This window comes from Dermochelys coriacea, chromosome 5 (assembly GCF_009764565.3).
Source record: "Dermochelys coriacea isolate rDerCor1 chromosome 5, rDerCor1.pri.v4, whole genome shotgun sequence".
In the NCBI taxonomy this organism is placed as follows: Eukaryota; Metazoa; Chordata; order Testudines; family Dermochelyidae; genus Dermochelys; species Dermochelys coriacea.
This window is the reverse complement of record NC_050072.1, coordinates 23,299,899-23,321,011: the sequence shown is the minus strand read 5'-3', so window position 1 is coordinate 23,321,011 and position 21,113 is coordinate 23,299,899. Positions and strand designations below refer to the sequence as shown.

Sequence of the window (21,113 nt, the reverse complement as noted above, 5' to 3'; positions counted from 1 at the left end):
AGGTGCCACAAGTACTTCTTTTCTTTTTTGCGAATAGAGACTAACACGGCTGCTACTCTGAAACCAGTCCATTTATATTATAGCATTTCTTGAGAACTTATTTAAATCCCTTAAAAATATATGTATCTCCTCACAGCCAATGTAAATTAATGAGATATTGATAAAGCAACCTGACAGCCTGACTTAGCAGCCTATGGTTATTTGTGTATTAAAGACATGTGCATTACCCAGAGATAGATGATTACAGAAAGGAACATCCTTTAAGGACCATTTGATAGTCATTGCAAAGTCTTACTTAATTGCTTACTTAATATAATTGCATAAGAGCTCATAGTAAATTGCATTTATTACATATAGGGTCAAATTCAACCGTGACGTGAATTTGGTCCGTGATGTCTTTAAGCACTGAAATCCAAACAACCGATGATCTTACTTCAATATATGGAAGAGACTCGTCAGACAACAACATCTTGTATGAATTCCAAAGAAACCTCAGAGAGGTGTTTACCCTCAGGAACCTTGATGGTAAACATTTATGTGAAGTATTCATAGTTCCCTGTCTGAATCTGAAACACTTTGACAATGTTTATAAACTTAATTTGGATTGTTGATGGCAACATTTAGGTAGCGTAGATAATTTAGAATCTTGCAGGAAATTAATAATTTAACAATAGTGTATAGATCCAATTTCCAGTAAAAATATCCAAGTATCATATCTATTGACTTCAACCTTTAGACCCTAAAGCCAGTAGCATATTTGGACCTCTCAGTGTGTTTACACCAGATGATGAATTATGTTTCCATGATTCATGCTCATTTAGACTAAGTGATCCTTAATGGTTATCCACTTTGGTGCTCTGTGAGAAATCCACTGCATCTGGGGAACTTTACATCATGCAAAAGGCCTGAAGTAAGTCCATGAAGACTCAGGAGGAAAGACATGAAATTATAAATGGACAATATACTGATAGAATTGCTGTATTAGCTTATTTTCCTTCACTCCCATCCCACGGAGTGATTACAGACTTTCTCCCTACACCCCCTTCTGTTGTAAGCTTCCTGCCTTTATAATCACAACCCAGACCCTTCTCCCTGATCTGGGCTTCATCTCTAATTAAGGCTGGCTCTCCCCGCAGGTGCAGCCAGGTACCACAATTGGCCTCTCAGCCCACATTAACCCATTTGTCACCTGTGGGGGGTATACACCCCACCAGATGGGTTTTTGCAAACCTTAGTTGTGATTTATGTAGCTGTCAGGCTGGCTGGCCCCTTTAAGCTGAGCCTTGCCTATGACCTAGAAGTTATCCCTCAGCTGTGCTCATGCCTCTAGCAACTTAGTGGTAATTAGTGATCCCATCTGGGTATGATGGCGCTTAATCAGAATGACTGATCCTATAGAGCAGTGCTTCCCAAACTTGTTCCGTTGCTTGTGCAAGGAAAGCCCCTGGAGGGCCGGGCAGGTTTGTTTATCAGCCGTGTCCACAGATTTGGCTGATCGCGGCTCCCAGTGGCTGCAGTTCACTACTCCAGGCCAATGGGAGCTGCTGGAAGTGGCGGCCAGCATGTCCCTCGGCCCGCGCCACTTCCAGCAGCTCCCATTGGCCTGGAGCAGTGAACCGCGGCCACTGGGAGCCGCGATTGGCCAAACCTGTGGACGCAGCAGGTAAACAAGCTGGCCCGGCCCACCAGGGGCTTTCCCTGCCACAAGCGGAAGAACAAGTTTGGGAACCACTGCTGTAGAAGATCAGAGAGAAGACTACTTAAACAGAGCTGACCTCAGTCAGAGGAGAAGACTCCTGTGAGAGAAATAAAAAGAGTTCCCTGTTTAGATAAGGTCTCGTATAGCCAGGCTGGATGATGCCCACAGAGAGTAGATCAGGCTAAGTTCATGTCGGGGGGGAGTCCTGAGTCAGGATTTGTAAGGAATAGGGAGCTCCCTGAAGTCAGTTGGAGTCTTTGGGGTAGGGAGGCAGTAGGGGAAAATCTCTTGGGGAACTACGATACAGAGGCCTCTTGGTGCCAAGTGACAAAGGGTTCACTATGCTTAACTAGCAACTCCTGACAAACTCACTACACCTAATACACTGCTTTCATAGTGTTTATCCATAAGGGATACTGAAAGCTTGTAACTTACTGATATTCATAATCATGGTGAGATGTGTATTGGTACTATTTAAGGAATAATATAACCGTATTAAAATTTTGTCCTTATGGCCTTGAAGTGAAAGTGAGTCACCAGGGAATGATATCTCTTGGTGATGCCTCATTCAAGCAGTAGAGAGTTGTCGCTCCTCTGTGGCTAGTCAATTATGTAATGTATTGCTGAATTGTCCAACCTTGCAACAACTCAGAGAAGTCAATAGAAAATCATCAAGGTATAAATCTTGAAACCACTTGGAGGTGAAAAGGAGACATATCACAGTGAGGGGATTGCCCTGCCTGTGGACAAAGACTGATTCATTATATCACAGCATGGGGGAAAACACTGCATCAGTTCATTAAGGCAGTACCTTGTAGCTGTGGGGATGCTTGATGAAAGATTGGGGCCTGGCTCACTGGGGCTCATAAACACTGCAAAAGACTGAACTTTGGGGTGACAATCTGTGTTATTAGATAGAAAAGGCAATGATTAATAAGTGCAGGCCCTAGTTCGTGTTTTTTGTATATAACCGTTTGTTTCTACTACTCACAGTTGTTTGTTTGAACCTTTATTCTTAAATACATTTCCGTTTGTTTAACCAGAATTGAATTCAAATACTGTGTGTGATACAGAAGCAGTGGTCTAAGGTAAAACTCATAAACTGGAGTACACTGTTCCTTTGGGAACAGAGAATATGGGATTTCCAAGGGTAACCAGTGGTCAGGAGCTGGATACCACAGGGGGACACTTTGAAGGGACGTAGAGGCTGGGGTACATCCAATGTCAACCAGCAGGGCTGGTATAGCTCAGAGAAGTGTGCTTGAGCAGCTGACAGGCTGGTGGTGCTAGGGAGCTAACACCCAGCTGATACAGGCAAGACTCCTTTATGTTAGATGAAGGTAGCAACAAGGTGACTCAAAGCCCTGGGTGCCCTGAGAAGCATCACAAGGAGACACAACATAGGAGAAATTCTCCAGAATTTGGCTGGCTGGTTCTTGCTCACGGTTTAAATCATCAGCATGAGTGGGGTTGGAAAGGAATTTCCACCAGGTCAGATTGGCAGTGACCTTAGGGGACTTTAGCTTTCTTTTGCAGTATGTGGGCAACGTGTAACTTGCCAGCATTATCTGGGAATATCTCAATCATTCCATGCCATTGCAGGTGCCTCGAGCACTGATGCACTTCAGTCCCTCCTGCTCTCTTCCTCTGCACATAATAGTCAAGCCTCATGTGGGTCTCATTTACTTTGGTCTCATTTCCATTGCTGGGTTTAGTGTGCAGGTGTTGGTGGCCTTTCATATACAGGAGGTCAGACTAGATGATCTAATAGTCCTTTAAACTCCGTAAGTCTACAAACCACTACATCTGGGATCTTAATGAGTTGAGCTGAGGGTTCCTGACACTACACAGAATTGGAGCCTAGAGTACTGTTCATATGGTTCCTGAATATAATATCAAGTAGGAAGTTGTCATGTTGACAGCCTGGTAATGTAGGACAGGGTACAGCAAATCCTGCTCCCATTGGAATGCGTGAGAACATTAAACTTTCAAATTTACAGTTAAAATATAGTAACAATCAACTAAAACTTGCATTATAACACAAAAAATGTCCTGGGTCCTAGTTGAGATGAACAAATAGTCTGTAACTTGGATTCATTTTATATTCCCATTTGGAATCCTATTTCTTTTCTTTTTTGGGGGGAAGGGGGAAAAGCATTTGAATCCCAGAATCTGAATAGTAGACTGCATTCCACTCCCCTCTCTCCCATGCTTAACCTCATCTCCTCCCTACCCACTGGATCCCTCCACTTCCTTGTGCCCCAGCACCCATTCCTTCCTGCAGATCCCAGGACTCTTCTTTCCCTTCAATGTCCTCCCCTTATCTAGAACAAACTTAAATTAAGACCTTGGAATCTCTTTGGGAGATGAAGCTTGGAAATGAATCTGGTGCACTATAGAATGTACGGTTTCAGAGTAGCAGCCGTGTTAGTCTGTATTCGCAAAAAGAAAAGGAGTACTTGTGGCACCTTAGAGACTGACAAATTTATTTGAGCATAAGCTTTCGTTAGCTACAGCTTATGCTCAGATAAATTTGTTAGTCTCTAAGGTGCCACAAGTACTCCTTTTCTTTTTATAGAATGTACCTAAATCTTCACTCTGCCAGTGTCTAACCCAAAACACAGCTCCCACTGGCCATCAACCAGATTACAAACTGCAAAATTTACAGAATCCATAAACTGCTGGAGATGCTGCCATTTGTACTTTATTATAGGTGGAGAAATATAAGAGAAAACTTAAACATAGATGTGAAAGTAAGAGAATGTTAGATACTGCAGCTGCTAGGAGGTTGTGTTGATACTGATTTCAGTTGGTAAGGATGACCCTTTAACAGGGATCTGAAGAAAAAAACCCAACACTGCTACTTAGGGAACAGACTATTTCCAGCACTTCACTGGGCCTGATGTTAAAAAAAGATATAAACAATGATAGAGTTACACTTTGATTTTTAACTCTAGGAAACTCAAGAACACCCCCCCGAATGACAAAAGTTTTAACAAGGAAAAGCGCCGGAGTGGACAGCACTTTGTCGGCAGGAGCTGCGCTCCCGGCAATGAAACTACTGCCCTTCATTGGGGGTGGTTTTATTTTGTCGCCAGGAGAACTCTCTCCCCGTGACAAAGAGTGGCTACACTGCACACTAACAACAGCACGACTGCACCAGTACAGGCTCACCATTGTAAGGTGCACAGTGTAGCTATAGCCTGAGTGTCCGCAGGTGCCCATGATACAACTTACTGGAAGAGATTGTTTATGACCCTCAGTTTTGCTTCAGTGGGTATAATCCTGCCAGGTGCTGAGTGCTCTCAACTCTAACTTAATCCAGTGGGAGGTAAAGGTGCTTATTATGCCTCAAGAGGTATTCAGTGCCTCACAAGATCACAACCCTACTGAAGAAGCTTCCAAATATAAAGCAACGTTCATTCATGTAAGTATACTTGGCAGAATTTGGTTTTTATATTTTTGTAATTTTGACAGATATCAGTTATTTTAAAGCATTTTTTTTTATTGATGTAAATGTTCACAGTTGTGGAAGATTATGGGAGGGGTCTTAAATGACAGTAGACACTGAATTTCAAAAAGTTAAAGATTGATAACTGTTAAAACACAAATTGTTAATGTAACGTATCAAAGTATAGTATAGTAAATATCCTTAAATCAAACTAATAAATTTGCAAGCAGCAGTTTTCTTACTTTGACGGCCTGTAAATTTGTATGATTATCAGTGGAAATATTTTGTCTATTTGTGTAAGGTGAAATTGATGTTGAACAACATTTACAGATAAAAATCTAACCATTCTAAGTGTACATATGATTAAATCGGCAGAGATTTTAGTGATAGTTATTATGCCAGGCGGTAAGGGGGGAAAAAAGTATGGGCCCAATTCTCTTCTCAAACCAGTTTTACATCAGTGTCATTCTATTGACTTCAATACAATTACTTCTGATTTTGAATGTGAATATATAATATATGCTCCTCACATCCAGAGAGATGTGCAGAACCGTTTATTTGGAAATTGTAGACCTTTAAAAATGAAGGTAAATGATGGTCCAAAACTAAGGCACCTATTTTTTTGTAAAACTGGCCCAGACCTTGTTCCTGCTGAAGTTAATAACCAAACTTGCATGACTTGCCTATCATGTCATGCCAATATCTAATTGAAATTGTGTGGAATCCCATATTATTTTCACAGAACTAGCAAAGGAGTAATTTGTGATTAGAATCATTGCCAGAAGAATAACCCCCATGGCTATGGCTCTGCTTTAAAAAATATAATGGACTTGAAAAGGACTCAATGGAAACTAGGTACTAAAGCTGGGCTGTTTGCTGATCAGGCCTGGATTAAATAGAAAATTCTATTTGAGACACTGTTTTATTGGTTACTGTGATTTATACTTTTAGATTAGAGTAGGTCAACAAAGTGTGCACTAAGCTGTTTCTGTTTTGTTAATACATGCTTTTCCTTTGGGATTTGAAATGCAGTGCAAACTGGTCAGAAGCAATTTAAGGGTCTGCGGACAATCTGTTGCTTAATGGAGGTAATCCTTTAAGAAAGATGATGCAGAACACTGGTTTTTTGCACTCCTATACGTGCATTCCTAAGAGGCTGCCTAAAAGTGGGTGGTCTCTTGTATAGGTGTCATTGTATTAGAACTGGAGCATAGTTGTATATAGTGCAAGTGACATAGCCTGAACAGCAGAATTTGTGCAAAATGAATGTATATACTCAATGGATTTAATGTAAAGCCCCCAAAAACACATATCCTTTTGCTGAAACATAAATGGATTTGATTTGTACATATTCTTAAAATATTGAATTATTTGAATTAATTTTTTCCCCTAGGTGAAATTGGAAGCAGTTTTGAGCTTTTGAGTTTACATTTTGGACTGGATAACTTAAAGATGCCTTTTTGTTAGTCCTTGACTTTTTATATTGATAACATTTTAGTGGCTTTTTAGTAGCATTGTTATATATTTGAAACAGCAGTTTAGATTTGACATTTTTTTCCTGTTTGGAAAAATATTTGAGTGAGCAGTGGATTAATTTCTCAATAGACTGATACTTCCCCCCATTGTTTCCCAGGAATTACCAGTGTGTGTTTCACTTATCTGAAAATCTTGCCAATCTAATGGTAAGGGTAGAGGCTTAGTGCTAGAGACTCATGCTGAGCTTTTAGGTTGTGCAGCAAGAGTTGCCAGACAATTTACAGATTAAAATGCTAGACCTTACTGGTTAATTATCGTACAAAGAAAGCAGACATTATAATCATGAACCTTCACCCTCAAAAGGATTAGGAGGTACAATCTCCAAAAAGAGATAAAGACTCAAAAGTGACCAACTTTTTTTTTTTTTTTTTTTTGCTTTGAACACAGAAAATAGTTAAAGGACACTGTCAAATTGGCTAGAGTGGCACAACTTTTTCTTTTAATTTGAACATTCCTCTGCAGTGCTGGAAACACAAACACACCAGCAGTGTATTAGTGCATGAGAATCAGGAAGTGAAGTGGAGAAGAAATAAAACAAAGCCATTGCCCCTTTCCCTGTCTGAGCTGAGTGAAGTGTAAAGAGCAAAAATCACATTAGCATTTCCACTTTTCTGTTTTAATACTCTGAAGTTACTAGTGAAACAGGGAAGGAAGCCTGTTTTTTCCAGCTAAATTATTCTGAATCTTGTCTCTGTTCCTTTAAAAGTATTAGTCATTTAAACTAACATAATCTTCTCTAAACATCCTGATCCGCATGGAGGCAGACTAGAAGATTAAGGAGACCCAAGCAGCATTTTTGAAAGGACTTCTACAAATCCAAGAATGACTGTGAAAATATGAAACAACCGCTCAGCCCAATGTGCCTGCCAGAACCTGGGAGGCGCTCTTTAGTAAATCTCAAAAAGAAAAGGAGGGCTTGTGGCACCTTAGAGACTAACAAATTTATAAGAGCATAAGCTTTCGTGAGCTACAGCTCACATGCATCCGATGAAGTGAGCTGTAGCTCAGGAAAGCTTATGCTCCAATAAATTTGTTAGTCTCTAAGGTGCCACAAGTCCTCCTTTTCTTTTTGCGAATACAGACTAACACGGCTGCTACTCTGAAACCTTTAGTAAATCTGTCCGCCTGAGATGCAATCATTCAAATGAGATTAGCATAAACCCTCATCCTTTTAATCGCTCGGTGACAGTCCTTCTAAGCGGTCGTGACAAGATGGGATAAACTCATGCATGGCCATAGCTTTGGGCTTGTCTCCACCTGGAATTGCTCCTGATTAATTCCATGTGTGGACACCCTTAGTCCGGAACAGAGTGCCTGGTTCCTGGTTAGTTTAACGCAAGTTACTCCCGGCTTGTTTGATATTTGCAAGCCGCATTTCACGGCTTGTTCTTGCCTGGCAGGGTGGTTACACAGCTGCCAATGGAGCAAACAGCTGCGGCACCTGGAGCGGCTGTTCTCGGGTTCGCATTCCCGCGCTGAAGACACCCCGCAACCCCGGCCGCCAGGGGAGGAAAACCTCCCAGCAGGAGACGACTTGCGCCGGGTCCGGCCTCTGGCCTGTCAATCAACCAGGGGACTCCCCGCCCACTCTGGCATTCCAAGGAAGCATTCCCTCCCCCTCACGTCACTCAAAAGGGAATCCCCGCCCCTCGCCTCTCCGCTCCTCGGTCCGGGGAATGGAGTCCCCGCCCGTTCTGTCACTCACGCGGAGGGGAATCCCCGCCCACGGCGGGGCTCTCTGCGTGGGAGCCTCCCCCCGGCTGAAGCGCTGGCGGGGGCTAAGTGGGGAGGGGGGAGAGCAGCCGCCGCCGGTGCCCCCCCCCACACGCGCTGTCCTTGCGCTGCGTGGGGAGCTGGCTGGGGGCTTGCAGGGAGCCCCGCGGGCTGCGTGACCTGCCCCAGCGGCGGGGGGGGGGGAGGAGGGGAAAGATCCCCCGCGCTGCTGAAGGGGACGCCGACTTTGCCCCCCCCCCATTCGTGCTATCGGGGCCCGGCGGCTTCTGCAGCCCCTGGCCCATCTCCGCCGGGGCGCCCGCTGCACGGTCAGCTCCGTCCGGCGCAGCCCTCCCCTGGGGGCCCGCGGCTTTGGCCCCGCGCTGGGGAGCCGGGCTTCGTAACTCGCTGCACGGGAGCGCGTTTCAGCGGCTGGAACTTGGCCGCCCGCCCGGCCGGGGGGGGGGGGGCCCCGCCAAGGTATAAATAGACGCCGCCGCCGCCGCGTCGAAGCCGGGCGGGGAGCCGGCGTGACACCGGCCGCCTGGCGGTGCGGGGCGCGCCCCCTGTCTCCAGAGCCGCAGCGAGCGAAGTTCCCAAGCCCAGCCCCCAATCGGAGACGTGCGGCGGGCGGGAGAGTCTCGCCAGCCCGGGGGAGGGGCCCTGCGACCCCGCCCCACCGGGAGAGCAGGTGGGGAGTGACCCCGCACCCCCTCCGGGGCGAGCGCCCGCTCCCACCGCAGCCCCACGAGCCCAGCCCTCCTCGCCCGCCTGCCAGAGAAGAGCCGCCCCCAAACTTTGGGACAGGAGGACGCTGCTCAGCCCGCTGCCAGCCCAGATCCCCCGCTCCCTGGGACGGGCCGGAGGAGCCCAGAGCCATCGCCTGGGACTGGCCGTGGGGCCATCGGACCTAGTAGGAGGTGAGTGGATCCCGCTTTGCTTTGCCCTCCTCGAGCAGAGGATCTGGGCAGAAATGACACCAGATGCTGGCTTAACAGAGGAAGGAGGCAGGGAGGGAAATCAAATGTATTTTTTAATTGGTGCTTGTCAGCAAATGTAACAGCCTTGAGATCAGGGATGGTGGAAATCAAGGAAATTTAAGTGAATCCCTCCCCCATAGCTCTGTTCCTTTTCTCTAAGCATCCAGTAACTTCGTGGTTCCATGGACATTTCCTCCCCACCAATCGCTTCTTCATGTATCTATCTGTAGTTCGCATTACCACTTGCTAAATATATTGGGTGTTTACTGTGGTCTGCAGCTTTCAGACCTTCGTGTGATTTCACCCTTTATAACACCTAGAAAAATCACTGGTGGCAGTATTGTCTGTACTGCGAAAGACTTTCCACATTTAATAGGAGAAAACGGAATAGCGCAGAAGCAATAAATGTAGCAGGGGAGCATTTAACAATCTGCACTTCAATTTGTTGGAAATCTTGAGTCCTTTAGGGTAGTGGAGATGCAGAGACCAGTGTCCTTCGCCCTCCTGCCTGGATACAAGTGCCTGGACTCTCAGTCACATGCTGTTGGAGTAGATTATTGGTACACTCACAGATGGTACCAAGCAACAACCCCTGCTGTGAGGATTTGAATTAATTCCTCCTGTATTGTGGATTTTAATTCATTTTAAAATTACCTGCATGGCTGTCCTTCAATGGAAGAGAATCTTGGGGATATTAGCAAGCAGGAAATCGGTTGTATTTTTTAAAAGCAAATAATTCCCTTCATGCAGCAATCTAATAAAATCAGACAGCATGAAACATCTGGCAGATTTTTTTTTATTACCAGAAAGTAGTTTGTGTCATTAAATACATTTGTCTACACAAACCAGGCATTGATATATACAATGGTATAAGCAGCCCAAGAGGACTTAAAAAAACATAACAGAAGGGGGAGGAAAACATCAAGGGCTGACCTTAAAACCTAGAGAAATGGAACAACTCAGAGTTAAATGCGTTGCCTGTCTTTCAGGTGGCCTGCAGAACTCTGTGCCTGTCTTATGATGGTACATTCTGATGTTGAAAGCTCCTGCGTCCCCTTAAAGATGCAGTAGAACAATTGTTCTCTACCTTTTTGGGCTAAGGACCCATGTGTAAACCTTGATAGCCTGTCATGACCCAGTAAATAGTTTGTGTTTAAAAAAAATCTGACTCATTAAATAATTCTTACGCACAATATGTAATATACACATTAATGCAATAAGTACTAAATAAGTATACCGGGCATATCGTAGTGGCTGTGCTCAGCTCTCCACACCAGGATCTGTGACCTCAGGTTTGATCTGGCCCCTGTTTGTGTTAATGGTGTTGCGACCTGGTACATGCGATCACAACACCACTCAATCAAATTTGGCCTGGCCAGCCCTCTTTCATCATGGCAGAGGGGCAGCTGGGCCAAACCTGAGGGGTGCTTTGACCCTGCTTGTCAGGTCACAACTCCCGGAGAAGGGTGCTGAGCTCAGCCAGCCGTGCTGGACCAGAGACACTGATGCAGGCTGTGTGTGGGATTGGCTTTCCATCCCTCCCTAGGCCTCTGACCCTCACTTCCCAGGGCCAGGTTCTGACCCCTGCATCCCTGCCTCCTATGCAATACTTGACACATTATAGTAACCCAGTTTTGGGGTCAATGCTCTGTAGAATAAAGTGGGATCTTACTCCATTCTTAACTTTACCTATTTTGCCTATCTGTGCTGTTTCTATGGAATATAAGATCTCTTCCTCTTGTAAGACCCTTCCAGTAAGTACATAAGTTTTCATGAATTTCCATGCATAAACTGTCATCTATTGCATCTTTATTACCACTTATTTTCAGAGTGAGATTGTGTGCAGTGATTCTTGGAGGTGCAGCACAGAGGGTTGTAGCTCATAGAGAATTGGCCAAAAGCCACCTTTGCCTCCAATTTTGTTCCCTCCTGATTCTGGTCTCATTGGGGACTGAAATGATGCCTGACATCATTTAGTTGCTGTGTTCTAAGATGCTCTAAGTTACAGCAGCGCTGACTGGCTGCCTATGGATGGCTCTGCAACCTGGCATTGGTAAGAATATCCACTCCCACTTCTCATATGCTCCTCTCACTCATATAATCTATTCTTGGTGCTCCCCATATGCTGGGGTTTATGAGGGGCCTGTGAGGGCAGCTCGTGGCTGTCCTACACCATTCCTGCACTGGAGGAATTCTCTTCCATCCTGCTAAGCCCTATAGCCTGTGGGAGAATCCTTCCCAAAGTTTCACTACAGAAAATTTTCTGAAAACCAGAATGCACAAGTGTGTTTAGAAGATATCTCTTCATGTAAAATATATATATTTGAAATATACATATTTTTATTGTCTCTAGTGCTTGGAGCAAAGGCAGTCCAAGTTTCGTTTTGGTATTTAGTAAATATCACTGACTGTTAAAAATCTTCTGAAAAAGTTGATTAAGGTGAGGATTTCTAGATTAAAGGACTCAAAATGGCTCCCTTTTTTTTTTTTTTTTTTTAACAAAGTGTCTACTTTTTGTGTCCCTTTACTTGTCCATCAAAATTGTAGTACACCATAAACATGGGTAGACAAACACTGACTCCTACAAAAAGAAGCTTTTGAGAGCAGCAGTAATGAATTGTTGCAAATAATGGCAATTTCTTGGAACAGACAGAGTCTTCCGACTGTGAAGCTGATGAAGGAAAAAATAAAACTTAGTGATGGAGAATACGAATTTTCACTGTCGACCTGTTAAACCAGCAACGGAAACTTTCAGAAGTTACCAAGGTCTGGGAATATTACTTGTCCTGCATTCTTCACCAGTATGTTCCATTCCTGTAAGGGAATGTGTACATATCCATTTTCCAAAATGGGCAACTGAGGGACAGAGGTCAAGTGACTTTGTAAAGGGTATATGGAAGTTTGGAACGCTCTATTCTCTCTGAGGTGGTAGAACTATGTTTCCTCCACACTAGGCCACTGTATCTATCATCCAAATAGCTTCAAAGCTATTTGTTTAGCTTCACCAAGCTCCTGTCTTAGCTACTCAGTATGAAAGCAAAGGTGATCACTGGGGCCCAATGAAAAGGTACTGTTCAGCTCAGTTTCATCTGAATGTTTGTGGTACTGCAGCCAGCATCTCACTATCTCTCCCCCCAGCCTTGCATAGTTGAGCAGGACGGTGACAAAATGGAACTGCTCATTCCTCAGGGCAGGTGACCGACTGCCCAGTATCACCCCATAATCCTCTCTGAAAGAAAGAAATGAAGCAACTCAGACATGACTTAGTCCAGCCCTGCCAAGATCCGCAGAATGTGTTTGAAATTTTTGTTTTTTCTTTTTGTTTAGCTTTAAAAAATAAACTGACTTCTATCTTCAAAAATCAAAGTAAAATAACAGCTGTGAATGAGTAATTTGGCTGTTGTTACTGTTTAAATAATCACTGATATCAAATGCATTTCACTCCTTTAAAGGTCAGTTCAGTTGCAGTGAATTAAAGGCTGTGAATATTAACCATTCAGTGTAGAGAATAAAGTCTTATACCGGAGACATGCTTCTAAAGCATTACTGTTCTAAAGTTACTGTTGTCCAGTATAAGAGTGTTCTTTTGCTGCATTTTCTGTTTTCTGTCTACAGAAATATATATAGCATTCTCATCCCTAAGGATTCCAAAGCCTTTCACAAATTCTATTTAAAAAACAACTTGTTAATGCATCATTAATGTTGCACAGTTAAAATGGCAAAAGTCAGGAAATGCAAAAACTGAGGTTCCAACAGCAATATTAACTTGGCTGCACTACATATCCGGTATGTTTTTATAGCATAAATTTTATGATATAAACAGGAATAAGTGGACAGCTGAATATAACTAGCAAAACAGGAATAGAAAACAGTCTATATGGGCAGTGTGTCTGAGTCCATATGTGATAGTTGGTTTTTATGTGTAATCTGAAACATGAGACCTTCAACCGCACAGTGCCCCCTAACACCATTCTGGAAAATATGTTCAGTAATGACTCAGAGGAATGTGTTACTTTCTGGATTGCTGACAGTGATTCCTGGAGCACACTGGGGTTTCTTATAAATTTGCTATCCCGGAACTGATCAGTCTCCAATCCTGTTCAGTTTGTGAGACCAACAAGATCCTAACAAAAGGTGCTATCATTTCATCTCCAATTACTCTCAGCTGCCAAGAAATATTACCACTGACAGAGGTAGCAGTTCATTAGGCCAATTCTCAGTAGATTATATGCAAAAAAGATGATGGGAATGCTGTATTATAATTAGATAATCTGAAATGGACTACACCAACCTTATTAATAGTCTGTTATAATTTTAGAAAATAAAATGTTGTTTGATCTTAACGGACTTCATTGAATCTATGAATTACAGAATTTAAAGCCAGAAAGTACCATTGGACTATTTAGTCTGGCCTCCTGTGTGTCACAGTCATTGAATTTCAGCCAGTTATCCCTGTACTGAGCCCAGTGTTTGTGTACAGACTATCATAACCCATTATGGAGTGTGTAATCTTTCAGCAGTAGCTCCTTGACCATAACAAGGTTGACCAGTGTGCGTGATGTTCATCTGTGATTACATTCTCTGGAAAAAGCTACCAAAATCAAATGAATGTTCACTTTTTGTTGTTAAAGGTGGCATTTCATTTAACAAGAGTTTTGTGCACTAATAAACTGACAAATCACATCAAATCAACCCAATAGATTTCTTTGACAGAGTAACGAGCCTTGTCGACAGGGGGAAGCAGTAGATGTAATATAGCTCAACTTTAGTAAGGCTTTTCGTATTTGTCCCATGTGACTCTTTCATATGCAAACTAGGGAAATATAGCCTAGATGAATTCTGCTAGAAGGTGGGTTCACAACTGGTTGGAAAAGCATACTCAGACTAGTTATCGGTAGTTCACTGTCAAGCTGGAAGGGCATATTGAGTGGGGTCCTGTAGGGATCTATTCTGGGTCTGATTCTATTCAATATCTTCATAAATGATTTAGACAATGGCATAGAGAGTACACTTATAAAGTTTATGGACAATACCTAGCTGGAAGGGGTTGTGAGTGCATTGGAGGACAGGATTAGAATTCAAAATGATTTTGACAAACTGGAGAAATGGTCTGAAATAAATTTGGATGAAATTCAAGAAAGACAAATGCAAAGTGCTATATGTAGGAAGGAATAATCAATTTCACAAATACAAAATGAGAAATGACTGCCTAGGAGGAAGTACTGCAGAAAAGGATCTGGGGTTATAGTGGATCACACACTAAATATGAGTCAACCATGTATTACTCTTGCAAAAAAGCAGCAGCAGTGTTGTAAGTAAGACGTGAGAAGTAATTCTTCTGCTCTCCTCAGCATTGATAAGGCCTCACCTGGAGTACTGTGTCCAGTTCTGGGCCCCACACTTTGGGAAAAATGTGGACGAATTGGAGAAAGTCTAGAGGAGAGCATCAAAAATGAGTAAAGGCCCAGAAAACATGACCTAAGGAAAGACTGAAAAAATTGAGTTTGTTTTCTGGGAAAGAGAAGATTGTTCTCATGTCCCATTCCCCCTCTATTTCCTCCCCCCCCCCGTCTTCAAGTATGTAAATTACAAAGAGGAGGGTGATCATTTTTTCTTCTTATCTGCCGGGGTTAGGACAAGAAGTAAGGGACTTAAATTGCAGCAAGGGAAATTTAGGTTAGACAATAGGAAAAAAACTGTAACTGCAAGGGTAACTGTAAGGGTAGTTAAGCACTGGAATAAATTATGTAGGGAGGTGGTGGAATCTCCTTAAAACCTTCTAAGGACCTGTTCGTCACTGGACAAACACCTGTCAGGGATGGTCTAGATAATACTTAGTCTGGCCTCCGGTGCAGGGGAATGGACCAGATGACCTATCAAGGCCCCCCCTCCAGTCCTACACATCCATGATTACTAACTTTTATTTTGAGTTATAAAGCTTCACGTGGGAGTCTGAAGTAGTATAATTAGGGAAGAACAGAGAGCTTTAACTTCCCCATCTAAGATGACATTTATATGTTAAAAAAAAAAAAAATTAAAGTGGCTTGCCTTTAGCACAACCTTCTTAATAAAAGGTATGCTGCTTGAGAGCTGCTATAAATGATACCAACAGCGTTTATTTTCATTATCGCTTGGTCCAGATTTCATCTTATTTTAACATTCTGTGCTGTATTCTAAAACATGTTAGTGGATTAATATTGTGCGTTTATTTTGTGTGTTTTGGATAAATCCCACTTACAGCTGAAATTTGTTTTTATACTATTCTTGACAAAATTTTGAAATGACATTAAGATTCCTTTATACACTGAAAAAACAGATCAACTATTTAAAATGTGGTTACTAACACCTGCTTAAGCATAACAATCTTTTAATAATCTAAACACTGGAGATAGAATCAAACTGAAACACTGGCTTCAAATTCCCTGATCTCTGGGGAAAGTCTGGGTCTGATCTTAGACTTGGGCCCATCTTTGCTAAGTAGAAAAATCAAGATAAATGGGCACACAATTTTCAATGTCATTACGGTGAAATATTTAGTGTCCTCAATTATTTCACTGGAAGTGGGAGGCACCTTGCAGGATTGTGCTGTGAGAGCTCACAGACTGAGAAGGATTAAAAATTGGGAAATGGGCTTGACAGTCAGCTCCCTAACTATACATCTCTGAGCATCCTGCCATCTTGGTGAAAAGTGACTACGTTTTCCACACTGGACGCATGGGTCCCAGGTGTGAGGTTGTCAGTCAGTTTCCCTGTGGCAGGCATTGAACGATATTTGTTAAACCAGTCTGAAAAATGGGCTTTGTCTGTGCTGTTAAAATCCAAACTTCTTTAAACTCTCTCTATTCTGCTTCTCTTGCTTTATTTTCATCCCAAACTGAAATCTAAGTAATTGGCTACAGCATTTTGAGAAACCTAGAGTATCTTGCTGATGTTTCAGTGTGACATGCATATGTGAAACTGGAGCATGTGTCCTAACACTCGTCGTCTGGGAGAACCTCATATATATGATTTGGACACAGTGATGCTTAGGATCATGATATAAATTGAAATATGTAATGAATCAATCAAAGGCTCTGGGTGCAGTTATAATTAAAAATTTAAATGCATTTTGCAGAATAAATCTGAACTGACACTATGGCAACTGCAAAACTAAGGAGATTTTCATCACTGAACCTTCCTCCTCCTTAAAATCCTGATTAAATAGTTGGACTTAGTATTGTGCCCAGAAGTTCAGCAAATCTGGGCTCTTTTGAACTGAGTCACTGTGAGAATTGTAGGGCTCAGCTCTCCTCCAGTGAATACCTTGTTCCACTGGCTCCCAGATGTTTCAGTTTAGGGACCAGCATCTCAAGCACTCAGCTGATCTTAACTGTGGTGGTATAATTATCTTCTGATTTATTTCTTGCAAGCCCTCTGCTTACCAGCGATGATGACACATGGAAAGGGGCCACCATATTGATTACTGAGAACAGATTATTAAATCCCTATAGGTCAGTCATAGAGTATTGCATCACAGAAACAGACTTCTTTTAACGTATGGGTGATCCAGATGTTTTTGTTCATTCCCAGGATGGACTATTAAAATGGGTCTTCTACCCTGATGGGAGTGGTGGTGAAACCTTCATTCCAGCAGTGTGTTGATATTGATTGGGGCTTCTGGGTACAACCATAATACAAACCAGTAATCATAATCTGGCTATGAAAAGGACATAATACAGCCCTTCTTCTCCAGGCTTGGACCACAAAATAAGTCTAGAGTGTGTTGAGAAGGTTCATCTTTATGCATTGAGCTAGAAATCATGGTGGCTGGGATGGTCTTGAGCCAACCTAGATATGTTATCTGTACAAACATTTATACCCTCCTAGTACAGTCATCACTGAACCAATCAAGAACTCAGACCGAAAATGGACTCCAGGATGCAGCAGGGTGGCCAATATTTCTCCCCGAAGTCTTTCTTTAAGGACTCACAAAGGAGTGGTGGGCAGAATAGCCTGTCCCCTCATTATTTTGTTCACCAAGGCCTAGTTTTTGACACACCAATCTTGGTTCAGTGTGTTCTGGGTCCCACGCTTTTATTGTTTACTGGCATGATCTTAACACAGTCCTTTAGTCAGGGGGCTTTTTGGTTTGGACTAATTCAGTTTTTGTCTCCCTTTCATACCTTTTCCCATCATTATTTGTTGTTATAGGTTATTGTGACAGCTGGTGAACTTTCACTCTTTTTAGAGTTGAGCTCATAATAAGGGTAAATTTGTAGGCCCAATTATCACATCAGGCCTCTATATTAAGAGAATCTCCATTTTAACCCTATTCTGGGACTTTTGTGAAAAGTGGCCACATTTAATCAAATCAGTTTTTTGACGGGTCAGATTTAAGATGAGGTGCAAACAGCACAGTTATGCTACCTCCCCGATTTTCCCTCAGTTTATGTTGAGAAGAATACCTGTCAGGAGATAGTAACACTTCTGTAGTTACCTAGCACTGCTGTCATCCGGTCAGCTCTAATCAGGGATGATGGTAAATTTGATGGCCACCGAACTTAACTTAAACACTATGAGTCAAAGATTAAAGTTCCTGTCATCTGACATTATGCAGTCTGAGTGTTGAATTCAGACAAGTGGGACAAGTATTAAACATTAACCATTTGCTTTGCCTTAAATGATTAATTCTATGCTTGCACTATCTCCTTTTTCCTACCACACTAGGGCTTGCCAGACTCACGCCTCTGAAAGTAACTTCACCAGCTATCACTTGCTTCTCCATATTCCCAACTCGTAGTTACATTGCTCAACTCTGTTGGTCATTCTAAGTAGTTGTCCAAGGGACATACAGTAACTCTCCACTTAACATCCTCTCGCTTAACGTTGTTTCGATCTTGCATCCCTGCTCAATTACAGAACATGCTCCATTTAAAGTTGTGTAATGCTTCGCTATGACGTTGTTTGGCTGCTTGCTTTGTCCACAGCTGGAACCCCCCCATCAGCTCGCCTATGCCCTGCGCATCAGCGCCTTCCCACCTCCTCCCTCCACCTCCTGCCTGGGGCAATCAGCTGGCTTGTGGTGTTCAGAAAGGAGTGGGGAGGAGTGAGGACTCAGCGTGCAGGCTCCCTCTCCCTCCCCTGATGATTGCTGCGGGCAGGAGGCAGGGGAGGGAGGCTGCGTGCTGAGTCCTCACTCCTCCTCCTGCCCTCTGAACCTTGCAGGCCAGCTGATTGCCGTGGGGAGGGGGGAGGAGCGAGGACGTGGTGTGCCTCCCCCCTCCCTCCCTCCCCTGCCTGCGGCAATGAGCTGCCTTGCGGCATTCAGGAGGCAGAGGAGGGAGTGGGAGCCTGTGCACCGTGTCCTCGCTCCTCCCCCCTCCCTCCTGACCGCTGTAAGCCAGCTGATTGCCGCGGGCAGGAAGCAGGGGAGGGAGGGGGAGCCTGTGCGTCGTGTCCTCGCTTCTCCCCGCTCCCTCCTGAATGCCTCCCAGGGTCCTGGAGCAGAACATCCCTCTCTCTCTCCTGCAGCTCCATGCAGCCTCCCTGCATCAACTGTTGCTGCAGGGTCCTAGTGCCCCCCCATCCGGTAGTGCCAGGGCAGGCTGCTCTTCTCCCTCAGAGTCTCCCTCAGACTCTTTCATTGTCCGGCGGGGACCCCCCACCAGTACAGCTGCCCCCCCATGCCTGTAGTCACCTCTCCTGCCCCACACTGGGCAAGGGGCAGCCCCATCTCCCACCCCCAGTGAGGCTACAGTGAGGAGGAGCAGCAGCAGGGGACGAGGTGCACAAATGATTGCATGCCCCCCCCACTGCACCCACCACAGGGGAGGCGAGGGAGATTCTTGGACCTGAAAGGGCCCTAGGAACACGTGCAGTGACAGTGGTAGGGGTGAATGTGCTGCCGGCAGGGAGAGGGCTGGGGGGAGTCCTCTCTGGCTCCAGTCCCGGGACAGCCTGCCTACACCCCAAACTCATCCCCAGCCCTGCTCCCCCTAAGCCCATACCCCCAGCCAGAGCCCTCATTCCCCCCCCACCCCAACCCTCTGCCCTAGCTCTGAGCCTCTCCAACACCTCAAACCCCTCATCTCCAGAGCCCTTAACCCCCCCGCACCCTAACCCCCTGCCTCAGCCCTGAGCCCCCTCCCAAACCCCTCATCACCAGTCACATCCCGAACCCATCCCCAGCCTCACCCCTTGTGACGTTATTGGCATAATCTGGGACCGTATAGATCATCGTTGCAACCAAGGTCCTGTAGTGGCACCAAATCTTATATAAAGGGGGTCAAATGAGGTGTCTAAGACAAGGTTATGGTTTGCTGATTATGATTATGCTGTCTATATGTTTGTATCATTTTTGTAGTTATGAATATTGGCTCTATACTGTCTGTAGTTCAAACTTGTGCTATGCTTCTGGGTGACACCCCAGACAAGCTGGTGTCAGCTCTGCCTAGCCTGCTTGATGGCCCATTAAGGACCATCAGATATACAACTGACCCCTTGAGAGAAGGCAGACACGCCTTGGCACTCAGCAACGTATGCAGGGACATGCCTATGGACAGAACTCTGAGGTTTTTCCATACCATGTGATGGTCAGCTTGTCTTTGGAACAAAGAAAGAGAGATCACATGGCAAGAGAATATAAAAAGCTGCTGCAGCTCCTCCATCTTGTCTTCAATCCTGCTTCTTACCTCTGGAGGGACTTTGCTACAGACTGATGCTCTGAACAAAGGACTGAATGACCCATCCCAGCTGTGGATATACTCCAGAGACTTGATTTGAACCTGCAGTTTATTCTATTACTGCTGCAAGCCTGAACCAAGAACTTTGCTATTCCTGTATGAAATTGATTCCATTTAACCAGTTCTAGCTCTCATCTATATTTCTTTCCTTTTATGAATAAACCTTTAAAGTTTAGATTCTAAAGGATTGGCAACAGCATGATTTGTGGGTAAGATCTGATTTGTATATTGACCTGGGTCTGGGGCTTGGCCCTTTGGGATTGAGAGAACCTTTTTTCTTTTACTGGGGTACTGATTTTCATAACCATTTATCCCCATAACGAGTGGCACTGGTGAAGATACTGGGAAATGGGAGTGTCTAAGGGAATTGCTTGTGTGACTTGTGGTTAGCCAGTGGGGTGAGACCAAAGTCTGCTCTGTTTGGCTGGTTTGGTTTGCCTTAGGGGTGGAAAAACCCCGGCCTTGGGCTGTAACTGCCCTGCTTTAAGCAGTTTGTCCTGAATTGGCACTCTCAGTTGGGTCCCACCAGAACCAGCATTGTTACACCCCTGCACCCCCTCCTATCCCCAAACTCCCTCCTAGAGCCTGCATCCCAATCCCCTGCCCCAGCCCAGGGCCTGCACCCCAGACCTTCTCTCCCACTCAAACTCCCTCCCAGAGCCTTGGGAAGGTGGGAACTGGAGTTGGGGGGGAAGAGTTTGGGCAGGGGCAGGTTCTGGGCACCACCAAAATTTCTACAAACCTGCCACGCCTGCCGGCAAAGGCCGGCGCACCATACCGTGGTGGACCAGCTTCCCCAGGCAGCAATTTAAAGGACCTGAGGTTCCCAGCATTGGCTAGAGCCCCAACCCTTTAAATTGCTGCCAGAGCCCTGCTGCCGGAGCCCTGAGGTAGTGGCAGCGGGGCTCGGGTGGTGATTTAAAGGTCCCAGGGTTCCTGCCACCACTACCTCCCCAGGCCCTTTAAATCGCTGCTGTAGCCCCACTGCCGCTACCCCAGGGCTCCAGGGACGA

The 21,113-nt window shown here is 44.5% G+C and overlaps 1 protein-coding gene and 1 long non-coding RNA gene across 6 annotated transcripts in view; both read left to right on the top strand.

The window, feature by feature from the left end:
• Window positions 1-362: 362 nt before the first annotated feature.
• Window positions 363-5,990, top strand: LOC122460181. 2 transcript variants are annotated; one of them, XR_006281298.1, is made up of 3 exons: window positions 363-525; window positions 2,743-2,787; window positions 5,893-5,990. It is a non-coding gene; the product is annotated as an uncharacterized LOC122460181 (long non-coding RNA). The 2 variants fall into 2 exon arrangements; XR_006281299.1 differs by lacking the exon at window positions 5,893-5,990 and adding an exon at window positions 4,657-4,799.
• Window positions 5,991-8,428: 2,438 nt separating this feature from the next.
• PDZD2 (PDZ domain containing 2) overlaps window positions 8,429-21,113 on the top strand; it is a 321,088-nt gene continuing 308,403 nt past the window's right edge. For 2 of the 4 annotated variants that reach the window (XM_038402566.2, XM_038402565.2), the window contains exon 1: window positions 8,676-9,319. The gene's annotated coding sequence lies outside the window, so the exon portion shown is untranslated. Of the gene's footprint in view, window positions 9,320-21,113 lie in introns of all 4 variants that reach the window. The other 2 variants (XM_038402564.2, XM_038402570.2) reach the window with 2 other exon arrangements.